Here is a 25596-nt window from a genome sequence, read left to right on the forward strand (position 1 = left end):
AGTTTTAAGTCCGATATCAAGCTTTCCCTATTCTCAAGCATGGTATGTTCAACAAGCTCTGTGAGCCCAAAGGTGCACCCCCTAAATACCCACCCCCCAAAAAGCAAACCCCCCTAAAATAAAATATACCCCTCAAAACAATCCCCTAAAAATTTTAAAGGCGCAGTCTGCGTCATGACCCCCCCCCCCCCCTCCCCCGGGTGAGCAACCCTGGAACAAACAATCTTTTTTCACTTCAGTGGCGTAGCCGTAAAAAAAATCAAAGGAGGATTTTATTAAACTTCGGCGCTGCTATGGTTTTTCGTAGCTCTTTCTGTGGCAAAAACAGGAAATTTTCCGAGCTTGATTGAGAGGGGGGGGGGACGCAGTACTATATGTCCAGATTACCCTCTTGGCTACTTTCCTACCCTATTCTATTAAAATGTGGAAAATAGTATTTCTTGAATTTTATTAAATTACTGACGATATCACGCTGCTTTTCCGGTACTGCACTTGAATTTGCATCTTAATGTGTGATAATAAATTCTTTTGAAAAATTTGTTGCTTCCCCAAAACTATACCAAAACATCCCACAACGAAATTCATGACACTCAAAAATAACAACTAAAAGTGCGCTAAAATGCTATCTGTAGGCGCAACACAATACCTCTGGCGCAATATTTGTTATCACAGCAACCCTAAACCGATGGTCTTCTGTCAATTCCTTCCAGCCTCCACAAACTAGCAGGTGTCGGCGGTGTGAGTTGTATCGCTCGGTGGTTGGATTATTTCATTTTTGGCAGAAAAGATGAGTAAGTTCATTTTTCTCAGAGTTTGTTTTGATTATACTTTTTTGGTTTCAAATTAAATGACGCTGTTCTTGCTTCAGATATTTTTTATTTTTTTCCGCATAATTTGGGATAGAAAAATTTAAATATCGTAAAATAAAGCCATCATGAATATTTGATAAAGAATTATCAGACGGGATTTTTAGGAATGTTGTAAGTTTATCAGTTTAGGTCACGTTTCTGATACTTCTTGAACAAAAGTTGGGGTTGGTATTGTATTAATGTTGTATTTATTAATTTTAATTAAAGCATAAAATTCCAAGCAGCCTCAGTCTTAAAAAAATCCTTTTTATTTTGGAATTTTATATTTTGTTGTTGATATTTTGCTTGTTACTCTTTCGCAAGTTTTTAGTTAATAAGTTTTTTATTCAACAAATGTAGGTATTCATTGTTTCTTTGGATTTAATTTTACTGTTATTTACTCTAATTATCATTTGTTGAAGGAATTTTTTGTAACTCTGAAAGTCTTGGTAACAGGGGTCCTATCTCGGGGGAGGGGGGGAGGTCATGGAGCAGACTAAATTTTTTAGGGGGAGTTGAGGGTATTTTTCTCCGTTTGGGGCGAGGACTCTTGCTATTGGGGATTCTTTGTGCAAATTAGGGGAGTGCGCCCTTGTGCTTGGGGGGGGGGGAGGGGAACCCTTACTTGTCAATGACGTTTGGTTAAAATTTCTCTCTCATTTGTACAACATTGAACATTTCTGTATTTCAAATATGAAAAACAATAAAGTAAGAAAAAACAACGTCATAAAAGCACAAATTGCCAGTTACAGTAGACACGTGTTTCGGCGTTACAGGGAACGCCTTTTTCAGTGCAGAAAGTAATGAGCTTATCGATGAAAAGACATCCGACAAAAGATCTTTTCATCCATAAGCTCATTACTTTTTGCGTTGAAAAATGCGTTCCCTGTAACGCCGAAACACGTGTCTGCTGTAACTGGCAATTTGTGCTTTTATGACGTTGTTTTTTCTTACTTTAGTGTTCAGCACAAAGGTATCTATTTATCTTATGAGAAACAATGTTTTGCCCCACAAAAATGTCTGGCACGTGTTTTCTGGGTTACAAATAGTGATTGCAATGCCGGTATTTCGAATACCGGTAGTTCGTGCTATTTTGCAATTTCTGAAAATCAATATCTGATAAGATAAAATGCCAGTATTTTCTATATTTGCTGCAAGTAATTGTTATCTTTCGATTAGAGAGCTCTAAATTTACCTTTTTAAACATCAATTGCTATTTTAAAGGCATATATTTTTCGCCGGTGAGACAGTACAGAAATGAATCGTTCAAGTCAGCTTCGGCTCCGAAAAGTGGAAATTAATAGCGTACCAATGAATAAAAGCATCGAAAGAAAGCAAGATATTATTTTATACCACTAAATGGTGTGACGATTCATATTTTCATGATAACAGAAATATACGCAAGAAAACAGAATTTCAATATTTTTATATGGCACTTAGGGACCATATTGCCCATAGTTCAAATTTTTGAGAAGAGGGAAATTCTCATTTTGACGAATGGAGCTCAAAATTTTGCCGTCTGGTAAAATATGAGTATATACACTCACACATGCATACAGATAATGAAAAGGGATATTCGGACGTTTAAAATTGCATCATTAATATTACGTCTCCAAATTCTCAGAGTCATCGGAACACCACTTGCCGTATAAGGAAAATTTTGGAAGGTTACAGCGACTTCCCGGGATCTCCCATCGGGGCATCCATGGCAGTGGCGTAGCCATGGGAGGGGGGATACGGGGGTTAGAACCCCCCCCCCCATGAGCCCCAAAAATCTATATATATATATATATATATATATATATATATATTATATATATATATATATATATATACAGTAAACTCCCGATTATCCGGGGAATTGGGTGGCACAAGTGCCACGAATAATAAAAATCGCGGATAACCGCACAGACTAAAATGGGGGACAAATCAGGTAAAAATTGTCCTATCTCAAATTCTTAACTGTATTGATGCATAATCCTTTCTGCAAACAGTGAAAATATATATAGAATACAGTACGAATGTTTTGTATTTTTGCACAACCGAACTTAACATCAATAACAAACAAGTGTATGTACGATGAAGAACGCACAATAATAATAATAATAATAATAATAATAATAATAATAATAAATTTAAATCAAATCCAATCAATCAAGCAAAAACAACTGAGTGTAAATTTACAATTTTTCAAAAAAAAAATAAAAAAAAACAGCCACTGGTATTCGCTTTTTACTGCGAAAATACATGTTCGTGATCGTTGATTGATTCGCGGATAATCGGGAGTCTACTGTATATATATATGTGTGTGTGTGTAAACTCGAGGGTATAGCTTTACTTTAAACTTCAGAAAAAATTAACCCCCCCCCCTAAGGATTTTCTCTCACTGATCCATGGTGCCACTTTTTAGTACGCAAGACATTTAATTCAGAGGTTCCCACTTGGGGGGGGGGGGGGGGCGTGGCGCAGACTGCGTTTTAAAAATTTTTAGGGGGTGTTTTTGAAGGGTATTTTTCTTTCATTTGGGGGGATCTTCCCTTTGGGGGGTCTCCGCGATATTTAAGGGGGCCTCTAATTCATTTATCATACTGTAAAGAGTCGCCCACTAATGATGTCACGCTTGGAGTTGGAGGGCAGGGGGTGTTTGAAATTGTGTCATGATGTGACAAGGAAAAGGCAGTGGCCAACAAAAAATGTGACATCCAAAGGTCATCCCTGCAGGACGTCCTAAGTCAACGTCTTGTAATTTTTTGTACGAATTAGTTCATGTTTCTGCTCTATTAATGTAACAATGACGAAACAAATTGTTGGTTTTTAAAGCAAAGGTTTTAGTGGAAAGGAAATGCATCTCATTTGTTGAGATTTGAGAAATAGTAATTTAAACTGTTGAAAAAAAAAAATATGTATATGGCCATTCCACGAAAAAGTAGCCATTTCGTCCTACACGTGACAATTCATATAGGTTAAAAGGGGACACATGTGAATTTTTTTTTTTTCATTTCTTAATTTCTCAAAAAATGTTATCAATTTCTCAGAGTAAAAAGTGTTTCTATAATAGAATAGCTTTTAATTTGTGCCCCTGATTTTTTTTCATTTTTTTAAAAATAATTTCTTTACTTTATCAATTTTTTAAAAAAATGTTCTATTGCTCACATGTTCCTCTATAGGGGGCACATATGAACACGATTAAAAACTGCAAGACAAGCATTATATTTCAGTGAAAAACTTTTTAATATGAAACATATGTATCTTTCAATTATATTGAAGGATTGTAGCCTACACTGTGTCAGTTTAAACTGTACAGTACGGTGTCAATTAGATAATCTTAATGACTCTTAAAATATACAACTCTGCTCATTTTCAAACTTTAAAGTTTCGCAGCGTGTTATAATCACCGAGTATACAAGAAAGACTTATAAGAAGACTAAACAATACAAAGAATATTTTATTATGTAAAGTTAATTCTTGTTCTACAGGGCATTTAAGTTTCATACATAATATAATGATGAATTTTAAAACTATTTTAAACTTCAGTTTAGGAAAATATTTTGTCTTTTTATTTCTTTCTTTTATGTAACATTAAATTGTTGCCCAACTGTTTACTAACAAAAGAATTTAAAAAATATAAACCAATAAAATAGATAAATAAAAATAATGTAGTAAAAATTAACAACAAATTTACAAACTGATTGTAGCGAAACAAAAATTATAAATCTTTATACCTTTTTTAACACTTATAATAACCCTACACTAATACTTATATTACGGTGAGGATATCGGAACTGCTCACATGTCTTCCTAGATGTTGTGTTCACAAGTGCCCCGCCATCTAACTCAGAAGTAATTTTCAAAAATAAAGAATTCTTAATTTAATAAAAAAATTTAAACATCGTCATAAATTTACTGTCTAACCACGAAATGCAAAGAATTTTCAAACGTCCAGCTAAGACGAATTTATGTGAATAAGGGGGAAAAGTAAAAATTTGATGCGCCTATTCCGCTCATTTGAATGAAACTCTGCTTCTGCAAAAGCTCACATCGGTAAAAAATATAGTAAAAAATAATTACACTCGTCCATTTCCACCACAGAAACATAAACTGGCTCATTACTCCAAAAGTAGGACTGACACTGCCATTACTTGAGAATTTTTCATGATTTGTTGCTTCATGTTACCCTAATAAAACATACCATGTTCACATGTGCCCTCTTTCCTCCTGTTTCATTGATAAAACAAAAATTTTAAAAATTAATGACGCAATTTTTTCTTCAGAAATTACTAATACGTTTGTGATTTCTTAAGAAACAAAATTTTGCTTATTATCTTTTAAAATTGTATTTAAAGACATCACGTGCGGGACAGAATGACCGTTTTCCGTGGAATTGTCCTAAATTTTATTTAGCCGGGGGTTTTCTTAAGTTAACTTTTTGGTAGGGCAGAAACTCAGTTTGCCAAATGGAACTCCAATTTTTGCCGAAAGATGATGCATTTGCCGAATCGTCAGACAAAACTTGCCGAATGATGATTTTACGATTGTAACTCCAAATTTTGTCGAATGATGATAAATTTGCTGAATTGCCAGACAAAATTTGCCAAACGATGATAGTTTTGCCGAATTGTGAGACAAACTTTGCTGAATAAGGAAATTTTTGGAAGATCATAGTGACCTTCCGTGACCTCCCATCGCATCGGAGACCTCTCTATTTAGCAGTTCAATATGAAATCCATAACATTCTGCATATCTTCCTTTATGCAAATTAAGTGTTTTGATCGATATTTCCTTCAAGAAATTTTGATGTTCCGCCAGGAAGCATGTTTAAACAGCTTAAATTCGTGCATATTTAGCTTTTATTAAGAACATCTACGATGCAGTACTTCGTTTTATGTTTAATTTTTGTACCATATTCCTAACTGAATCAATTATTCTTATCTTCCCATCAAAATAGAACAAGGAGTATTTGTATCGTTGTTGAAATGGAACGGGAATATTTGCAAATAAGACAATGTGTGTCAGTTCCAAACAAAAGAAAAAGAAACTGAGTTAAAGCACAGCTATTTCACTAAATATTTTAACGAAAGTGATTCAATAAAATGTAGGAATGTTCACTGTCGTAATCTGATGTAAAAACTTGTAAATACAAAATCAAGGAAAGTCAGTAAATATATTTCGAAGAACAATAAATCTTGCAAGAAAAACAAAAAATGTTGGATGTCAAAAATAGTATTTCCTTCCATGAATTTTTGTAATTAGTTTTGAGAAAAAAGTGGTAGCAATACTCTGTTATAGTAATATAAAAAATCAGCAAATTTAACAAGCGATTTGTAACAAAATTTTTCAAATAAATTTAAACGCATTAAAAAGCCCACACAAGGACGCAAATATGGTTCTTTAAATGGTTCACTTTTTCCTAAAGGAGTGGGGAAAACCTTTTTTAAAACTTAATTTCAAGATAATTAGTCAGCAAATAATGAACAGTTTATTGATTGAGTGTTTTCTGGAATTCCTTCGTAACCTGTGTTCTGAATTCTATGGTAGAGAAAATGTTTGGGGTCCTGAAGCTGACATTCGGAAAATAATCGAGACTATTTTTTTTCTTAAAAGTGAAGAAAGATATTGTATAGTTGAAACTTTTAACATTGTGGAATGTGCTTCACACGCACAAACTTACACATATAGATATACAGTGGCGCCGACTCCATGGGGCCTGAGGGGGCCCGAGCCCCCTCAAAAATATTTTTGAGGGGGCAGAGCCCCCTCAATAAATCAAGAAAAGTATTAGTTATATTATGTTTTCTAAACTCATAAATTTATCTTTTATTTTCCTTGTTTGAAGATAGTTTACTTTGTAAAATACATTCAGTAATGAGTTAAAACAAATAATTATTACGGTAGTAAGCAGGTTAACTGAAAACGAGTAGTGTTCATCATGATTGTGTTATAGTGCTGCAAGCACACTTAGAATTTGTCCCAGTGCGCGAACATACGGGTCAAATCTGTTGCCGGTGGGCAGCGCTGCGACGAGCTCATCTAAGTGTTGCTGATCTGGAAAAAATATATGAGGGTTTGATTTGTATATTAAATGGGAGGCGTGATAGTTTTGAATACTTTTGGGAATTGTGTTTAAAAGAAAAATCTTCACAAAATGATGATCCTTCGCTTCCTCGGAGTTGATGTATACCTAAGTATGAAAACAACGAAGCCAGCTCACCGCACGCTTTCAAAATCCCAAAGGCAATTTATATTGAGGTTTGTGAAATGGTGCAATCTTGCATTATTGGGCTGTTTACATCAACTGGACTCACACAGATCATTGCAGTTGAACTAAAGTGCTTTGCTTTTATTTAACAGAGGTGAAACAAATTTTGAAAAATCGAGTTTTCAAAAATAACCTAGACATTGAGAGACTGCGCTTACGCTTGAATATGTTAGCCGGTATAACTAATGAAAAAACAACTGGTCTTGAAAAAAACATGAGTAAATTAAATTACCTTTTTACGAAAATACTGTGTGTGTTTGTAATTATTTTTTCCTTTTTTCAAAGCCAAAAAATATGTGTCAGGCTTGTCGAGTTTTTAGGGTTCTAATGTTGATTATATGACTTTACAATGCTTAAAAAAAACTTTAAAACTCACTATTTTTCATCTCAAATTTAGGAAATTTCCCCCGGTTCCCCCCCCCCCCATTTTTTAAAAAAGTCGGCGTCTCTGGGACTGCCTTTCCATTTAAGTCAAGTGTCCGTCCTACCTTATAATATCAATGCTTAGCTACGGAACTGCACGGCTCCCCATAAAATAGAACAAAAAAATCTCTTACTAAGACAAGTGATATGATTTAAAAGTTGAACCAGAAAATTTATAAACCAATTTTTAGATTCTTTTACTTTGAAAACGCCGTGTCATATACTGTTTGTTAAAATTATACACACCAGAAAATATGGCATTAACAAGGTTCAAAAATCTGACCTTTATTTGGGGTGCGGGACCTCCGAGGGATTACATAGCACCCTAAACCCCCGGAGATGTCCAGCCCCCTCAATAATTTTTGCAAGTCGGCGCCCCTGTAGATATACATATACGAGGATTATAAAAATGGACGTATGTTTGTGTATGTGTACATTTGTCCCTCATACAAATCCAGTTTATTTCAAATTTTTTCTAAATTTGGTTCATAGGTTCTTTGATGCGCAGGAATTCACATGGGGGAAGGGAGCAGAAAACCTGGTGAAATAGTGTTTCCGCTTATATGATGATTAACAATCGCTGAGTTTCTGGGTCGTAGAGAGGCAAAGCAAGCTTTTTGTCAGGTATGTCGCCGGGCCCCTCCCGCCCCCCCCCCCAAAAAAAAATGATAGGAAAAGGAGAAAAAGGGGGGAAAGAGAAAAAAATCAGAACTGCTTACTAGAAACCAATTACTCTATTTTAAGTGCTCAACAGTAAATATCAAAAGAGTAAATTTTAATTAATCTGTACGTTTTTTCTTATTCAGAGCCCCTCCCCCCCCCACACCTTTTCTTTCTTTTTTCTTCCTTTTTTTTTGTGCCTGTGTCGCCCCCCTCCCAAGGACCGGACCCCTATTTCCAACTAGACTGACATGGCCTCTCGGGCCTGCTAAGTTTTTGGAACTTAAGGGAAAAAAAATCAAAGAGGTTTGAATTTTAATTTTGAGTCATATAATTGCTCTTTTCTGCACGTTGACAGGAATGTTTAACCCTACTTTGTTTTCTTGTACCTAAACCTGATTCAATTTTTATTTTTGAGTAGAGTAGACACTATGCAACGCATCTAACATTTAACGTAAATTACTGCGATAATCCGACGGTACTGCTTTCACATGTGTTGAGCAGTGTCTCTAGTACAGGGGTGGATACAGGGGGGATCACGACCTCCCGTAAACTGCCAACAATATTGTCCATCCATCAATATTGTATATGATAATAATTACATACTAGATGGATGGAGGTAGAATATCATGCAAATATATTATTACATCATTGGCTTTCAAATGCTTTATGAATAGAATTAGTGGTTACAGTGATCTTGATTTATTAATCTGTTTAAGTAAATATTTGAAATCATGCTTCCTTTCATTGTTTCTGATATTAACTTAAAAAGTTTGTGCCATACTTGGCACCTTGTTCTTCGCCGATTTGGTACTTTTCATTGACATCCAAAGAGTGTCAGAAATTTTGCGTACCCAAAATTGCATATTTTACAGCATGACCCCTTCTCTCTCTTAAAATGCTAGTCTGTATCCGCTCCATCTTTAGTATACCTATCTATCACTTCAAGCCACAGTTATGAGTTCTGTGTGCGCACACTGTTAACATTTTTCCTAGAATTTTACGGTTAAAAGTATTATCTCATATGAGGCAGTGAGAAGCAAAGGAATGTAAGTGGACATTTTCAAGTTTTGAGTAAATCGACTTTAAGGTTTCGGGGCTGGGTAGGCTTTCATTGAAATTCTTTTCTAAATCATGATGTATAGCAGCACCAACATAGGGTTACTAGTACTATCTTTTGCCCCAAGACAGAGGAGGCGTTCACCTACCATTTGTAATGGTTATCTCCAAATTTTTAATTTTGTTACTTACATTTCTTTCCTTTCACCGCCTCATATGTTTCCAATACTTTTTACCGTAAAATCCTATTTTCCTGTAAGATTTTACGGTAGCCAGAAAGCTGTGGCTAGTATTGCAAACTAAAAAGGGACAAGATGCAAGGGCACCCATAAAGGGGGGAAAGGGGGGGTCGAGCCCCCCCCCCCCTTGGAAATTAGAACTTCCTTGCTTTTAGTACTTTTTTCTTTGCAAAAATATAAAAATATTTCTTCTTCAGCCATAAATGAATAAATAATTAAAAATATCACATTTTAATGACTCTAATCTGTCCTGAAATCTTCCTCAATGGGGAAAATATCCTGCTAAACCATGGTTAAAATTTCTGAGTCCCCCCTCCCTACAATTATTATACATATGGGTATTTTACATATGAGTATTTTCCTTAGTCCAGCTTCATTAAATTTTTGATTTCAAAAAAATCTTTAGACTTTTTACAATTTACTGTCGTCTAAAAACTAATATTTCGGTTTCTGATTCAAAGCATGCGGCGAGATATGCAAGTCGATCTCAGTTCTCTGTCTGCGCGACAATTGACGACAATTTTAATAGTGTTTTACACGTTAAATATTTTTTTCAAGTACTACCACAAGTAAGCTGCTGGTAGGCCCGTCATTTGGGCGTTCATGTGTCAGTTGACCCCCCCCCCCCTCTTTCTTGGGAAACTTTGAAATGGCAAGCTTATCTGCTGTGGTGACTTATGCCACACGAAAAATCGAGTTCTAGTACGGTACGAGTCGTACGAGTACTACTGCTGATTTCGGCCTTAAGGGGCGTATTCCATTTACAGAACGATGGAACAGAAGCTAAAAAGTTCTTTCTTTCTCCCTTTACGAAAACAACTCTACTAAATATCTCTAAATTTCTATTACATTGTTTTTCCAAAGAACTTCGTCATTATTTTGTGACTTGGGTATTTCTAAACTTAATCACCACGAAAAACAGAGAACAATATGAAACGAAAAAACAAAATCGGCAGTTATGATGACAGAAAATAAAATCGACTGTATTAAATTCTAACTGTAACTTTTATTGCCTCCATAAATGAGTAGCGGAATAACAGATGTCATTTTTACGTCCTTTTATTTTTTCCACCAGACAGGTTTCTCAATAGCTCGTCAAGAAATATAGCGATGTGTCATAAATAACGCACGTTTTTCCCTTTTCCTCTTATACTGAATTGAAGTGAAGACAACAATTTATATATCGTAGAAGGAAGCTTTTTGTGTTGCATTTCTAAGCTTGTGCAACGTAGGAATAGGAAAAAAATATATGTTTTGAGAGAATTCTGGTAAATTCAATAAACATGAGAAAATAATCTTAGTTGCAGTTAAACAAATTTCATGAGATTCCACGACGACATTACGTGTTTAATGATTGGTGCAAAAGTAAGCAATTAAAATAATTTCATAGTGATTTAGAATAAATTCATAAAGTTTCAGGGTGATTTTTTTTTTTTTTTTTGAGCAATCACGATTGCTTATTGCTTTCATTTGACTGTTTTTGGCGTCCTTTGATTTTATTTTCCCACCGCCACCCTCCGCACCATCACCGACGACCGGCTCCTCACGATGCTGCTCCTATAGCGAAAGCCCTCTCCAGGTTGCATTCATGTCCTGTTCACAGGCGCATACATACACACCTACACACACACACACACCTACACACATACAAACACATACACACACGATACAGACACCTACACATACACACACACAAAAACATACACACACACATACACACAATTACCCACACATTCATGCCTGCACAGAGACACAAACACATATGCCTACACACATACACATACCCCCCCCCCCCCACACACACACATTCATACACACAACTACCCACCAGGGGCGGCATTTCAGCTTTTCATTTGGGGGGTCGAGTTTCTTAAACATGTATAACGACAGTGTGGTACCAAACACACATTAGCTAACAGGAAGTGCTCATAAAATCGGTTTAATATGAATAAAAATTAGTGTTTAGAAACAATTAAAATTTTGATTCGTTTTCTAATAAGTTATCGTACCAAACATCTCGATACTAAAGTTCTTATGCCTTTTGGAAAAATTTTAATGCATGATTTTTGGAAAAATGGAAGAGCAGTAATCGTGTTACTAATCTATATGTGCTCAGTGTCGAGCTGTTTTGCCAGTACAGCTAAATAGAAAAGTCCCCCCCCCCTCCCATTGTACTTCAAAAACATAATTATCTAACCTCCTAAGACATACAAAATCATTCTCTATTAGGAGCTGATTGGAATAGCTAAAAAATAATTGAAGTAACAAAGTTAAGTATGAAAACACTTTTTATATCTTGCTCTTGAAAATCACCCTAGCAACTTCAAAAACTGTGAGGGGCTTAATTTCTCATCATTGAATAATCTAGTCTTGTCGGCAATCTCAGCTTCAATGAGATGTCATCTACCTCCAGCTCTGTTATTCACTATTCCAGACTGATGAGCTCATAACAATGTCGAAAATGCATTCTCTGGATGTGATAACCAATCTGTCAGTATATTGCTTGTAATTTTTCTTGCCTCATGCTAAAAGTTTTACTCATAATTGAAACATTTTATTTTTCGTTTTCAAAATCCAATCCAGATAATATTAGAGCCAACCATACAGAAAAATAATTAAATCAATGTTTGACTGCACATCATCATGTGAATTTTTGTCACTTTTTTTTTTAATTGGATGGGAGGAAGAATTTTTTTGAAAAGTTTTACGATTGATTGAAATGCAACAAATACATCTATGTAAAATCTATTTTCAGTTTCAATTGTAGATTGAACTATGGTAGTACGAACGCACAGATCAATTGTAGATTGAACTATGGCTTGAATGGTCCGAAAATTAAGGGTAGCGGATTGAAGATGTTTTGATAGAGGAAAGCATTTTTCAAAAACTTTCCTCAATACAAATTGAATAAAAATTCGCACGAAATCATACATGCCAAAGGGCATGAGCTTTTTCACCATTGAAAGAATCGTTTTGCAATAATTCTTCTAGTCGTCAAATCGCTGCTTTGAAGTTATCGAGAAATGTTTTTATGGTATTAAGACCATCTTGTCTCATTCCGAGATTGCATAATTATAAAGCCCCATAAAAGGTATTTGTTGATATGTTTTTTTAATTCAATAATCACATGCATTTTAAGAAGTTACTATGAAAACATATAATGCATTGAGCAGCTGAAACGTGTTTCTAGCAGAAGAAAGCGATGAACACTCGTTAAATAAATATACACTTAAAAAATGAGCGTAAAAGTAATGTAAAATATCAAGGAATTTTCTTGTGAAAACCATGCAGCCACATCACTTTGCACGGCTGCACGGGCCTCTCCTATTGGGCGCACAAGTATGAAATATTTAGCCTATATTAGGAAATGTTTTCTTTAATTGAAATTAACCACGCTTCTCTATCAAGTTTTCAATGTTCTGAAAAGACCGGAAAATACTTCATGAATTTCTAAGTCATCATCCAAATAACGCAAAACGCTTTTTCTAGTCTGTATCGAATTTTATCAAATAGTTACTGAGAACCAGCGAGATTTTTTAAAAAGAACTTTGATTTCCGACTTACATAAATTAAATTCACCCATTTTCTATCAATTTTGCTCAAAAAATTTGGGGGAGCGACCGCCCCTTCTTGACCCCCCTATTTGCCGCCCCTGCTACCCACACACTTATGCCAGTACACAGACACAAACACACATGCCTTTACACACATACACATACCCCCTACACACAAACACACATCCCCCCCACACACAAACACACACGCCTACATACACACACTCGTGATTGCGAAAAACATAATTTGAATTCAAGATGTCAAAATTCAAATTAATTTTTTTATTGTATGAAAAATGTTTTTCTCAATACAAAATAACAACTCATTGTTCTAATAAATTTTTATTTTTGAAACAAATTAAGATAGTGTAATAAGTAACCAAACGAGTAATTAAACCCGAAATGAAAACCTCACCCTGAAAATATTTCCACGAAAAACTCACTTCATTTGTTTACATTTTATCCATTATTCCAGGGGTCCTTTCGATTTGCGGCACTCTTTGAAGGATTAGAATTTTCTTGTGGCACTCTTCCTTATCTGTTTTAGTATACACATATGTTGATATCATAGACACCACGCGGCACCCCTCGCCTCCTCTTTGGGCACCCCAGGGTGCCGCGGCAACTTAAGCATCATTCCCTCACTAGTGTGGGAATAACGAACTCATTAAAATTTGATTCTAGTAGTTAAGCTTCACTGGTATTTGCGTTTATTTGCATACAAATGTTCTCAAGCAAGGCAGTAACTTATGATTATACTGTTTTCACTGTATTAACAGATGTGAGGGAATGCCGGATGAAAGAAACCTTGGTTTTTTGCTTCCATGTAGATTCCAAGAACAAATTTAAAGACGTAAATATGCGGTAATATTTTTTTGAATGGGGTCGTTTCCAAAATTTTAAGTTTTTTTCTGAAAGAACATGCTTAAAATCATAGGATCTGACCATTTTTTAAATAATTTGTTTAAGCTTAATATTTTTTAAAAAATATTTACATCGATGAGCTTTTATTGTTTACATTTCTTGATTATGACATCACAAATGATGAAATGCCACTCTGTGTTGCCATTCACAGGCAAAATATTTAATTCGCATCTTTACTCACATTTATTGGCAACGATATAGTTGATAGCAAGCGCAGAGCACAATTTTAATTCGCTACTTGATTATCATAACGTGGAAACGTAGTAGAAAGATGCGGCAAAGTGCATCATTTGTGACGTCATAAAGACCACGCCTTGTTTGAAAAATAGGACATTTTAAAAAATTTAAAAAAAAAAAAAACTGTTGGGAAAATGAGTCTTTTCTGGGCCCATGTTTTTTTTTTTTTTTTTTGCTCATTCTATCCATTTCAATGACTAAAAGTAGTACTTTTGACTGAAGGAAACCACCCCATTGCAATAAGGTTTATAGACACAACTCAGAACACAATTGTATTTAAATAATTAAGAAGCTTTTCGACAGTAAATTAAAAGGCATTCTGTTTAATTAATCGTCTTTGTTCACTGTTCTGTATACATAAATCTTGAGACTTGAGTTTGAAAATTATTCACCCGTTATATAGTAGTTTGCATCTCCTGACTATCACACATAGCAGCTATTAAGCACGAATTTCGAAATGGATGTGCCAATCTTTACTCCAACATTCTAAATCAATAGTTACTAAACAATCGCTTGACTATTGCGAACAGAGAATTTCTAATTACTTCTTGAACGTTGCTGAATCTGCTTCAACCAGAACAAATAAGCTAATTTCAATTATTGTGATTCCACTCTCGATGTTAACAATGTGTTATTTCAGCGATTAGTTATGAATTTCCTAAACTGAATTGCGAAGAAGACAAGTCTTGCGAATGCAATATGTACTTAATTTAAAATCGATAGTTGAGGCATACTTTTCCTGACAGTATCGTGAATGCTACGTGGATTTTTAGCAGAGCATTATATGTCGCTGTCAGGTCAGGTTTGTCCTAACTATGGTTAAGGCTTGCCAGACGTCCCAGGTTGACTGAGACAGTTCCGGTTTTCAGACAATATCCCGGTGCCCTGGCCGGTTTATTTCATGTACCGGAAAAAGATAAATTAGATGACCAAAAAAGTCTAGAAATAATTAGCTGGGAAGGATTGTCTAGTATAATTTATTTTGCCATTTGTAACATAGACTTAAAAAATTAATATCGGATTAGCTTGCGAGGATTTTTATAGCGAGATTAAACCCGAAAAGACTTTCTAAAAAACAATGAAAAGTATGTAAATATTGTTCAATTTTTTATTCATCGATTAAAGTGTTTCTTCTTATTAAAATAACTAGTAACAACATGCAAGAAGTAAAATTTTTAAATTTATCTGCTTGTGTTATTTCTTATTACCCTTGTTTTAGGTTCATAACTAGTAACCATTTATCATAGCATTGAGAATGAACTATTATAAATAATTTAAAATACTCTAAATAATAATACTCGCGATGCGGGGGGAGGGGGGGACATTCCGGTGTCCCGGTTCAGCATTTCAAAAAAATCTGTCGAGCCTAACTATAGCAATATAATTCAGATTCAAAAAAGTTTCGTGAAAAAAAATAATACTTCGTATATATCCTGCAGTACGTGACTGTAACACTATCTCCTCCGATCTGGCAATGTCTTCCAGATTAATACTGATGCAGGGTCTACAAGGGAACCATTATGTTCCTTAAGGGGCCAGGCATGCAGTCCTGAGGATGTCCTGACAGCCCTGTATGTCCTCAGGACATCCAGGAATAAAAGCATTAAAATCATCAAATGTTACCCGCCGCAGGCGATATTGAGCCACCGCAGGTAGCAAATGGGGGTTGGTGACCGAAACGAGCAGGGGGCGGAACCCCCAGTATCCTATTAAAACTTAATTTCACTGAATAACTTCTACTAATAAAATCGTACAAGCTTGCTTCGTACTTGAAAATTGATTACAAAGCGTTTGTATTTTTGGACATAAATTCAAAATTTTGTCGAGCTTGAAGGAGTTTTAAAAGTCAACCGTCTTCGAAACTTGGACATAGAAAAATACGCCATATCTACAACGCTATTCTAACAAAGATAAAATTTTACCTGTAATATCTTTTCAACATTTAACCATCCAAGATGAAATAATTGCTTAAAAAGTATTGTAAAATTTTGATCTTTCGCTACAGCTAAGTTTAAAGAAAATATCGTTTCTCCATGTGTCGTGAATAGGAATTGCAATGCCGGTATACCGGCATACTGGATATCGGTATTTTGAGCAACTTTGCTATTCCGTAATATCGGTTTTGCTGAGGTAAAATACCGGTATTTTCGGTATTAGCTGAAAATAGTAAATCGTTTAACTTAGAGCTTTCAAATGAACTTATTAAATATCTACTTACATTTTAAATGTGCGTTTCTTTTTCCATGATACAGAACCAAAATCAATCTATTTATGTAAAAATATGGCTTCAAAGGCACGAACTAATAGAATATCACTAAATTAAAGTAGCGGAAAGACTGCAAAATGATACTGTCATTACTAGATGTTGAGATGAATCGCATTTTCCTGCGCTTTTGCGCAACATGTATTTATTTTTTCCATTTCCCTAATTCCTTACTTTCCCTTTTGTGAAAGTTAAAATCGAGTGTAATTTTGAATGCATTCGTCCCGTGATTCCCCCCCCCCCCAACGATTTTTTTAGTAATACTTTGATTTTTTTAGATATATTTCTTTCAACTGTACTAAATTTTATTTTGGCAAAAAAAATTTCTTGAAAGCACAACAAATGGAAATTTATTGTCACCAGTATTGGTTTGTTGTCGTGTCTCGCTGTTTGGCTTTATACTTGAAAGATAATATTTTGAAATTATATCTGTAGTGCCTTAAATTTTGCATAGAGGCAACGCTTAATCAGTAGAAACATACTTTGAGATATTTACACAATTATAATTGTAAAGAAGTTTGAAGGAAAAAAAACGAAAACGAATAAGGGTAACTAACAAGATCAAATGCCAGTTTTATCTTAAATTTCAAACCAAACTGCTAATAAAACGCAAACACAAACCTCTCCTCGGAAAGAAATTACAACTAGCTATACATTTAAAATACAGTAGACCCTCGTTTTACGCGGGTTTATTTTACGCGGTTTCGATTATACGCGGTTTAAGATTTGACACCTATTTTATTTTGCGCGGATGAGTTTCGATTTACGCGGATGCGGCAATGCAAAAAGATAAAATCCCCCCCCCCCTTTCAAAATCCAAACTCCTAAAGATTGCAGATTACGTATTTTATACTTCGTATTCAAAAGCCCGTTGTTTAGTTTACTTTTGGCATTTTCTCTAAAGAACTAACGATAGTTAGACATTGTTCCGGTCTTTGATTCAATTATAGCAAAAAAAAAAAAAACATACAGAACATATTTGTATAACAAAGAATATGGAGTTACAAAAAATATTCATTAAATTGAGGAATTTCTTTAGATAGACCAAAGGCAGCGTAATGTGTGGAAAAAAGGAACAATGCAAAAATTTCTGAAGTAATTATATAATAAACTTAAACAGAAGTAATTTCGTTAAAATATAAACTACAGATGATTTTAAATAACAAAAAGAAATAACTTGTTTTAAAGTCACCTCGGGTCAAAAATTTTTCAAAACTAAAGAAAAATTGGAAACATAAAAAGAAAAAAATGTTTTGAATCGAATCAACTTTGATTGGAATCGACGCTTTCTATTCTCTTCTATAGCTAATACAAGAACGAATGTTGGATTCTGAAAATTTGAGTTTCGAAGGATTTACGCGTTTTAAGGTGTGAATAACACCTTTTGACAGTTTTTGGAAAAAGGTAGAGAAATTATGGTCAACATTTCCCTTTCTCGGATTGCATTTTCATTTGTTTACAAGTCGAGTTGTATACTTAGCATGCAGTTCATAATTTGCTTGTAAAATTTCCTTTTTTTCCCCATTGACTATTTTTCAAATAAGTCTTTTGAAAAAAAAAAGGTTTTTATTAGTGTCTCCGCCTTTGCAAAAATTGATTAAAAAACAAAACAGCTTTAAGATTTCTGATTAAATACTAAGTAAAAATATGAAAAATGTGCGGCACTGCTCATTATTATTTTTTTATAACGTTTTTATTTTTAAAAAAGCAATATTTATTTCATATTGCGTTATAAACAAGTTTTAACACCTTTCTCTATTTAGTCAAAAAAAAAAAAAAAAACACCTGCATAAGTATACCATAAAAACCAGAAAATAGCTCTCCCACATCTCATCATTGGGCGACGCCGACAATTCCCCGAGTTCCTTATCCTCGTTCAGTGTCACGTGGCTTATGAGTAGGGCCAGATCTACGATTTTTCCTAGGCGAGGCAAAGAATTGAAACTGCCGTCCTTAACCATCATTCTTTAATTTTTTTTTATATCTACTTTCATCGAGGAAATCAAAAAGAAATAGGGTGAAATTGGAAATTGCCCTCCCCCCCTCTAGAAATTGCCATCTGGGGCAAAGGCCTGGGCTTGCTCCACCCTAGATTCGAAACTGCTTATTTAGGGGTGCCTATCCCCCCAAAGGTGGATGGACCCCCTTAAATACCCCCAAAACAAGAGTAACCCCAAAATGCTTTCGAAAATCCTGTCAAATCACCCCCTCCTAGTGGGCACCTCTGTCTTATGAGCAGCCCTTAATGTAAAGCTATTAACAAAAGCTTATAAAAAAATGCCTTATAAATTTTTTCTGCAAAAATTCTTGCGTCTTTGTTATTAACGATATGTTTGACAACTGGAAATGTTCCAAGATTTGCTGCATCAGAACGAGCGTCTTTTTTGCGTTTAAACAAAAGTTTCGTCGAAGAGAAAGAATCGAAATGCATAGCATGAAAAACAAATGGTCTCTTTCATGAAATGCATGTAAACAAACTAACGATCATATTTTTATCTTCCCTTTTTCCTCGAAACAAAATTTCTGCTGTAACTAAACTGAGGGAAAATATTTTTTGTGGTTATCATGCATGTTGTATAAAGGCCTATAAATTTATGTTGTCTTTCCGTTGCTTAAAACAGCGATGCCCAACCTACGAACCGCGTTCCATATTCCGCGTTCCGAACCGTTGTTAGGTTCGGTGTTACAAGTCGAATAATATATACAGTCGAACTAGCTTATAACGAGCCCGGATTTAACGAAAACTCGGATTTAGCGAGGAAATCAAATAGATTTAGTTGGTACAATGTTAAGTCTATGGGAACATAACTCGCTATTAACGAGTAAACCCAGCTTAAAGCGAGCAAAGTTTTTGCATTTCGTAAAATTCCTGCTGATTTCCACCTCAGAAAATATTATCTTATTTTTGGAAAAATTCCATAGGAATTTTGAATTCAGCCGAAAGTTATAAATAAGACATAAATCCTGAGAACAACGGCCCTCGACATACTCAAGGGATTCTAAAAAGTACAGAAAAACTGCTAACTATTTTGAAGCCACAGCAGGGCGGACTAGCTCCCGCAAGAGGGCGCCATCCTTGGCCTCCAGAAGGTGTAAAAAAAGGAGGGGGGGGGGGAAGAAAAAAGAAAAAACAAAAGAAAAAAGATGGTACACAGGTTTACAAGTTTAATGAAAGAAAAAAAAAGCGAAGTGAAGTCGCACAGGTTTGTGAGCGCAAAAAAGAAAAACAAAAGGGGGAAGTAGCTCCAAAATGTAAAATAAGATAAATTTTTAAAAAGGAAAAAGTTTAAAAAATGTTTTTAAGCTTGAGGGCGCAAGGGTACATGGGCAGGGCGGGTCAGTCTGTCTCTGAGCCACGGACGACAATGGGGGGTCTTTTGGGGTACACGTTCCTCGAAAACAGCAAAAAAAAAAAAAAAAAAAACGACCACAAGGCAGAACAAAGCAAGCAACCAACTTCTTTGGTACTATATAGAAATATAAAAATGACTATGATTTTTTTCACGAGACCAGTTTTTATGAACACTCGTTTGCAACGAGCAAATATCGTGGTTACTTCGCTCTTGTTACAAGAGAGTTCGACTATAGTGAGATCTTCCAAAAAAAAAAAAGAAAAGAAACGATCATCGTCATTCGATATTTTAATTGATTCTTGTTTTTTCGAGGCCATATAGTCAGAAATTGGTTTCTCAAAAAAAAAAAACGGGAAATTTCTTATCAATAAAATGACACATGTAGTAATGACAACAACGATTGTTTGTTTGTAATTTTCTGTATTTCTTCTTGCTTTCTCATGCTATCTAAAAACATTTAAATATTATTTGTATTCTGGACCACCTGATTCTTAGTTTGAGGTGTAGCTTTCGAGTAAAAACCTCTGGATTAAAACATTTTGTGTGATCTTTTAGATCCTCCCCTTTGGTTTCTATGTTATAAATTCATAGAAACCAAAAATATTTTCGTTATTTTTGTGTAGTAAATTTTTTTCTTAAAAGGGAGTCTCGCTTCTTTTGTTCATTCCTAATTTACATTCGCAATTCCTTTACGAACAAACGAAAAGCAAATAAGATTTTAAAAACATTTTATGTAGTTTTTTGAATAAAAATGACTTTATTCCTCATTTTCTTTCCTGCTTTGATAAGTCAATTTGTGTTGTTAAAGGCTTGTTTAGCATCACATTTCATATGGGAAAAGACCTTATCTAAATTGATCATATTTAAAAAAAATTCTGAACATATTTTTCCTCGGTTACATTTAAATGCCTGTTTTTTTTCTTTTTTCTTTTTCTTCCTTTAAAAGGAAACATGAAAACTTTTCTTTGAATTTTTTTTTCGGTAATGAGATGCTCATCGATTAGAAGAGCATTTACCAGTAGGGTAATTTAGGGCCAAGTGAAATAGTTAAGATAACTTATCTTTTTCAAACTGAACAAACTGGAAATTTCAGTCATAGAGAAAGAACTATGGATTTTACTATAACTTTCATGGAATTATTGTTTTCATTTTTGGCACTAAACTTGTACCTGAAAAAGGGGAGGGGGTCACTTTGTCCCATAATGGGGGGGGGGTGGAGCAAAAGAATTAATAAATATGTTTTCAATGAAATATTTTCGATTTGTTTTTCCCCTTCATCGAATGAGTGAATAAATAAGCGAATGAATGAATAAATGAATAAATAATGATACAATAAACGAATAAATGAATTGATTAATATTTTAGAACAAGAATGAGTGAATAAAATACTGAATGAATAAGACAATAAGTAAATGAATTAGTAAACAAGAGAATTATTATTTTTTGAATTAACCTTATGTTTTTAATTATTAAATGAATACTTGGTGCTTTAATAATAAATGAATGAATGAATAGACGAAGTAAACTATTTCACCTTATTGCCCATTCACTTTGCTCCACGTGCACTTGACAATTTGTATCAAACATTTAAAATCAAAACGTGACTAATATTATTTAAATAAGTTTATGCACTGGACATGAGAAGATCTTCATTTCTACTTAAAATGTAAATTGCCAAACCTTTATCATTTTATAATTGTAAAATGTTTTTTTTATAACAACAAAGAATTACAATATGGGTATCAAATTTTGAAAATGATTTGTATAATATACCTTGATCTTAGAGCCTTTTATTTTTTGACTGGATTCAAGTTCTTTTTTACGAACAAAGAGAAAATATTACTTGAGAAACGGCGCTCTAAACTAAAAGTATTTTACTGGATCACTTTGCTCGGCTATACCCCACATTCTGTTACTTTATTAATGGTATAAACGTTGCTATTCTTCCTTTTATGATTTCACTTTGATTTTTCATTCATATTTTTGCTTACAATGTTTTACGTTTTGCTGTTACGTTATAAAACTTTATTGCGATCAGATTTCTTATTATACTAGAAAGCCGCTCGTCAAAGTATGATGGGTGAAAATTACTTCTACTCTTCTACATTTGAAAGCAACAATTGCTTGTTTGATGATATTTTGTTAGTTTAAATTTTTACTCTAACTCCAGTGGAATAATCCTAAATAGTCTTGTCAATGAACACATTGTAGCGTGCATGGAATATGCGATAATTTTTGACTTCAGAATATTGTTAGGGGTAGTTAGGAAATAAACATACTAAAAGTCCCCCGACCCTGGGGGGGTGAGCTAAAGGTGGGAGGGAGGGGGAAGAAAGTTTTGGGTTTTTCGAGAAAACGTCGGAAACGGTATAAAAAATGAGTTTAAAATAAAGATTCAAGCTAAATAAAGTTACTATGAAACTGTTTCTACACATATTTGTCAAATTTCCAATAATTTTCTGAGTATATGTTATGAAAAATCGATGATTTTCGAAAAAATTCTCCCTTTTTGTCAAACATTTGCTCCTAGTGCCTCCCAGGATCAGTATTTATGAAACTTGTCAATGACAAAGTTGTAGAGCTTTAAATTTCCTTCAATTTGATATGCTACTTTGTTATATTTTATTCAACCAATCAAAAGTTGCAGAATTTCAAACACGCACTTTCATGGCACAAAATAGAATACTTGCCATTCAGAAATTTCGAACCTACTCGAAAGGATCGCTCTCTTCCTCTTTCTTCAATGAATTCGACAATCCTGACGGACAATAAAGAAGTGTTTGTGGATTACTACAACTTAAGGGGGTCCGGGACACAAAAATCCTCAAATTTTGCATTTTTTTTTTTTTTTAATTTGAAAAATTGCTCCGTTTTTTTCTGCTTAAGAGGACGTTTGAATCTTGTTTCTACCTTAAATAGAACGAAAGTTATAGTTATTTTTGTTGCATGCATCTAACAAATGTGTACATAACTTTGAAACTTTAAACGCGTTTTTCTCCATGATGCAATTTTTCCCGATTTCTTGCATTCAAACTCTTATAAGTCAGGAACCGATAGAGATAAAGTAATGAAACTTGGAGCATATCTTTTTCAAGCAATTTACTTTAATTTTTATTCGGCGAATTTGAAAAAAAAGTTTACTGCAAAAATTATGATTTTTTTTTAAAAAGTATCTTCGAATTTTTCGAAATTTTTCTTCAAATATTTTTTATTTTTTATTGAATCAATATTTTTAAAATCGCCGAATAAAAATTAAAGCTTAGATATTTGTGCATACTTTTTTGAAAAAAAATTGAAAATTGACCAACAATATTTTGAGTTATAGCAATTTAAAGCAACCCCATTTTTTTTTGAAAAAAACTAATTAAATTTAAATAAAAAAATAATTTTTTTTCATATTTATGTTATGATTTTGCTTATTAAATAAATGATGAATGAGTTCAAAAAATTTCAAAACTCTAAAGTACATAATAAAAAAATTTTCAAAATGTGTCCCGGACCCCCTTAAATAATGTTTAAGGTGTGTGTGTGGAGGGGGGGGGGGTCGTGAAATTGCGGTTTTGTGACAAGGGGGAAGGAAAGAGGGGTGAAATCAAGCATTTTTTAATGCGAATATGTTTATGAAAAGTAGCTTGTAAAACAACTTTGTGACAGAGGGAAATAAGGGAGGTTAGCGAGTTAAAAATATTGAAAAAAAGTGTGACATTATTTATAGACACACACACAGTCCTTTAACAAGGAATCGGACGAAGATTTGCAAAATTACGTATATGCAGTATGAATTGGTGGACTGAGGATGTGCAGAAAGTCAGCATTATACATACTGTTTAAGGAAATTGATATCGACATTGATTTAATTAAATTTGAATTTGTTGTTATTGAGGATACCTAGTCTACAAAACTGTTAGGCAAAAAGAGACGACTGTATAAACCATATGGACATCAACGTCAGTTAGAAAATTGAAACGACAGTCAAACAAGAAGGTTTCTGTCCAACTTTCATAATAACAGTCAGCTAATGATGAAGCTGATGAAAAACGAGACAAATACGCTCCGAGCTTTAGGTGATGTTGACATTGCGAAGACGGCTATCATCATATGGCGAAATTCTTCGGTAGCTATCATTTGAGAGGAAGTTCTCCTGGTTGCCCTCTTGATAGCTGAATCCTCAACTGATCACAACATTTTGTCAGAAATCTAAAATCATACAACATGTATCTAAGGTATTTATCAACAGTTCTTCTTCCCCTGAATCCATTGAGGTTTCTGGGGTCATATCTATTTCTCATGGCATGGTGCTCTAACCACAGAAAAGTATCTCAATGAGTTCCATTACATAGCATTTATCAAAGTAGATGCAAACATCAAGACTGATCTCTAACATTGCCGTACCATCAAGTTAACCTATAGCTAGGAACTTGTGAAATACTGGATTGGGGATTTGGGAAAGGAGGAATGACTAACTTGTGCTGAAACTCTCGGAATCGGATGTTGCTCCTGACGGACCCTGGAAGATGATTTGGACAGATTACTTTTCGACAAGTGACCAGGAAGTCACTTGTAGAAAATCATCGTTAGACTACTCTGTCGTAATCTTGCATTGCATGGGCAGTTGCAACAGCGGAATCAAAATATTTATCCAGGACGAATGAGACGACAATGGCATCCATCATTACCAATTTCTAAGAACAACTTTTCCACTGCTGGTGACATGACCCTTCCGCCTCAGAAGATAATCAAGATGACACCTTAAAGATGATATTTTCGTTTTCTAATTACTGTCAGTTCATATTCCATATAAACACTTTCAAAATATGATTAATAATAATGTAGTAAAAACTATAATTTCAAAAAGGTGCTGCCGGTCAGTTACATTTACCTTATTTCTATTATTAAAATTTTCATTATCCTGCTATAGCGTCACATATTCATTTCAATAAGAATAACGAAATTGAGTACATGCTAGAACTTCATAGTTTTTGATTGCTTGTCAGCTGGGTGTCGCTGTGATTGGGCATAGGCTTCGTATATCTTCGGTATCAGGTTTGAATCTGCAGTTCAAGTGTTTAGCAGGTGGGTTTTTCAAGACACAGAAAACCATCAGGATCCTTGTCACATGATTGTTGCACAAGATCCCACGAGCGCCTGCTTAGCACAGACACTCTGAGACAAAAAGAACGAGATATTTTTTTTTTTTCGAAAAGTATTGGTTTTCAAGAACGCGTACCTAAAATAACACTGAAAGTGTGACATATATGTATGAAAACAATTTCACAATAAATTTAGTTAACTTTTACTTTTATTCAGAATACATTTTTCCTGCCGTTTCCGAGATATAATCGAAAACCTCAAAATTTGGCTCCCCCTTCCCACCTTTAACTTCCCTGCCCCCACCCCAGCCTCGGGGACTTTTCGTATATTTACTTATTAATTATTTCTAAGAAATTTCTTATTGTGGAAATGCTGGCTTCCTGCACTTCCTCAGTTCCCTTTCGTTAAATAATGCAATGGGTATGGAGCTAATTCATATTGCATAAACGTAGTTCTGCAAATCTTCGTCCGATTTCTTGGTCAGGGGCTGTTCATAAATGATGTTACACTTCTCCTCAACATTTTGACCCCCTCCTCATTTGTCACAAAGTACTTTTCATAAACATATTCGTATTAAAAAATGCTTGATGTCACACTTCTTACTCTTTCCCTCCCCCTTATCACAATTTTACGACCACCCCCCCTAACCCTGAAACATCATTTAAGTTGTAGTAATCCACAAATACTTC

General features: G+C 34.4%; 1 protein-coding gene across 1 annotated transcript in view; it reads left to right on the top strand.

Moving 5' to 3' along the window:
- The first annotated feature begins 722 nt into the window (after positions 1-722).
- LOC129227277 (bcl-2-related ovarian killer protein-like) overlaps positions 723-25596 on the top strand; it is a 231172-nt gene continuing 206298 nt past the window's right edge. Inside the window, exon 1 of the mRNA XM_054861801.1 lies at positions 723-791. The gene's annotated coding sequence lies outside the window, so the exon portion shown is untranslated. The remainder of the gene's footprint in view (positions 792-25596) is intronic.

The sequence above is a fragment of the Uloborus diversus genome, chromosome 8, assembly GCF_026930045.1.
Source record: "Uloborus diversus isolate 005 chromosome 8, Udiv.v.3.1, whole genome shotgun sequence".
Classification (NCBI taxonomy): domain Eukaryota; kingdom Metazoa; phylum Arthropoda; class Arachnida; order Araneae; family Uloboridae; genus Uloborus; species Uloborus diversus.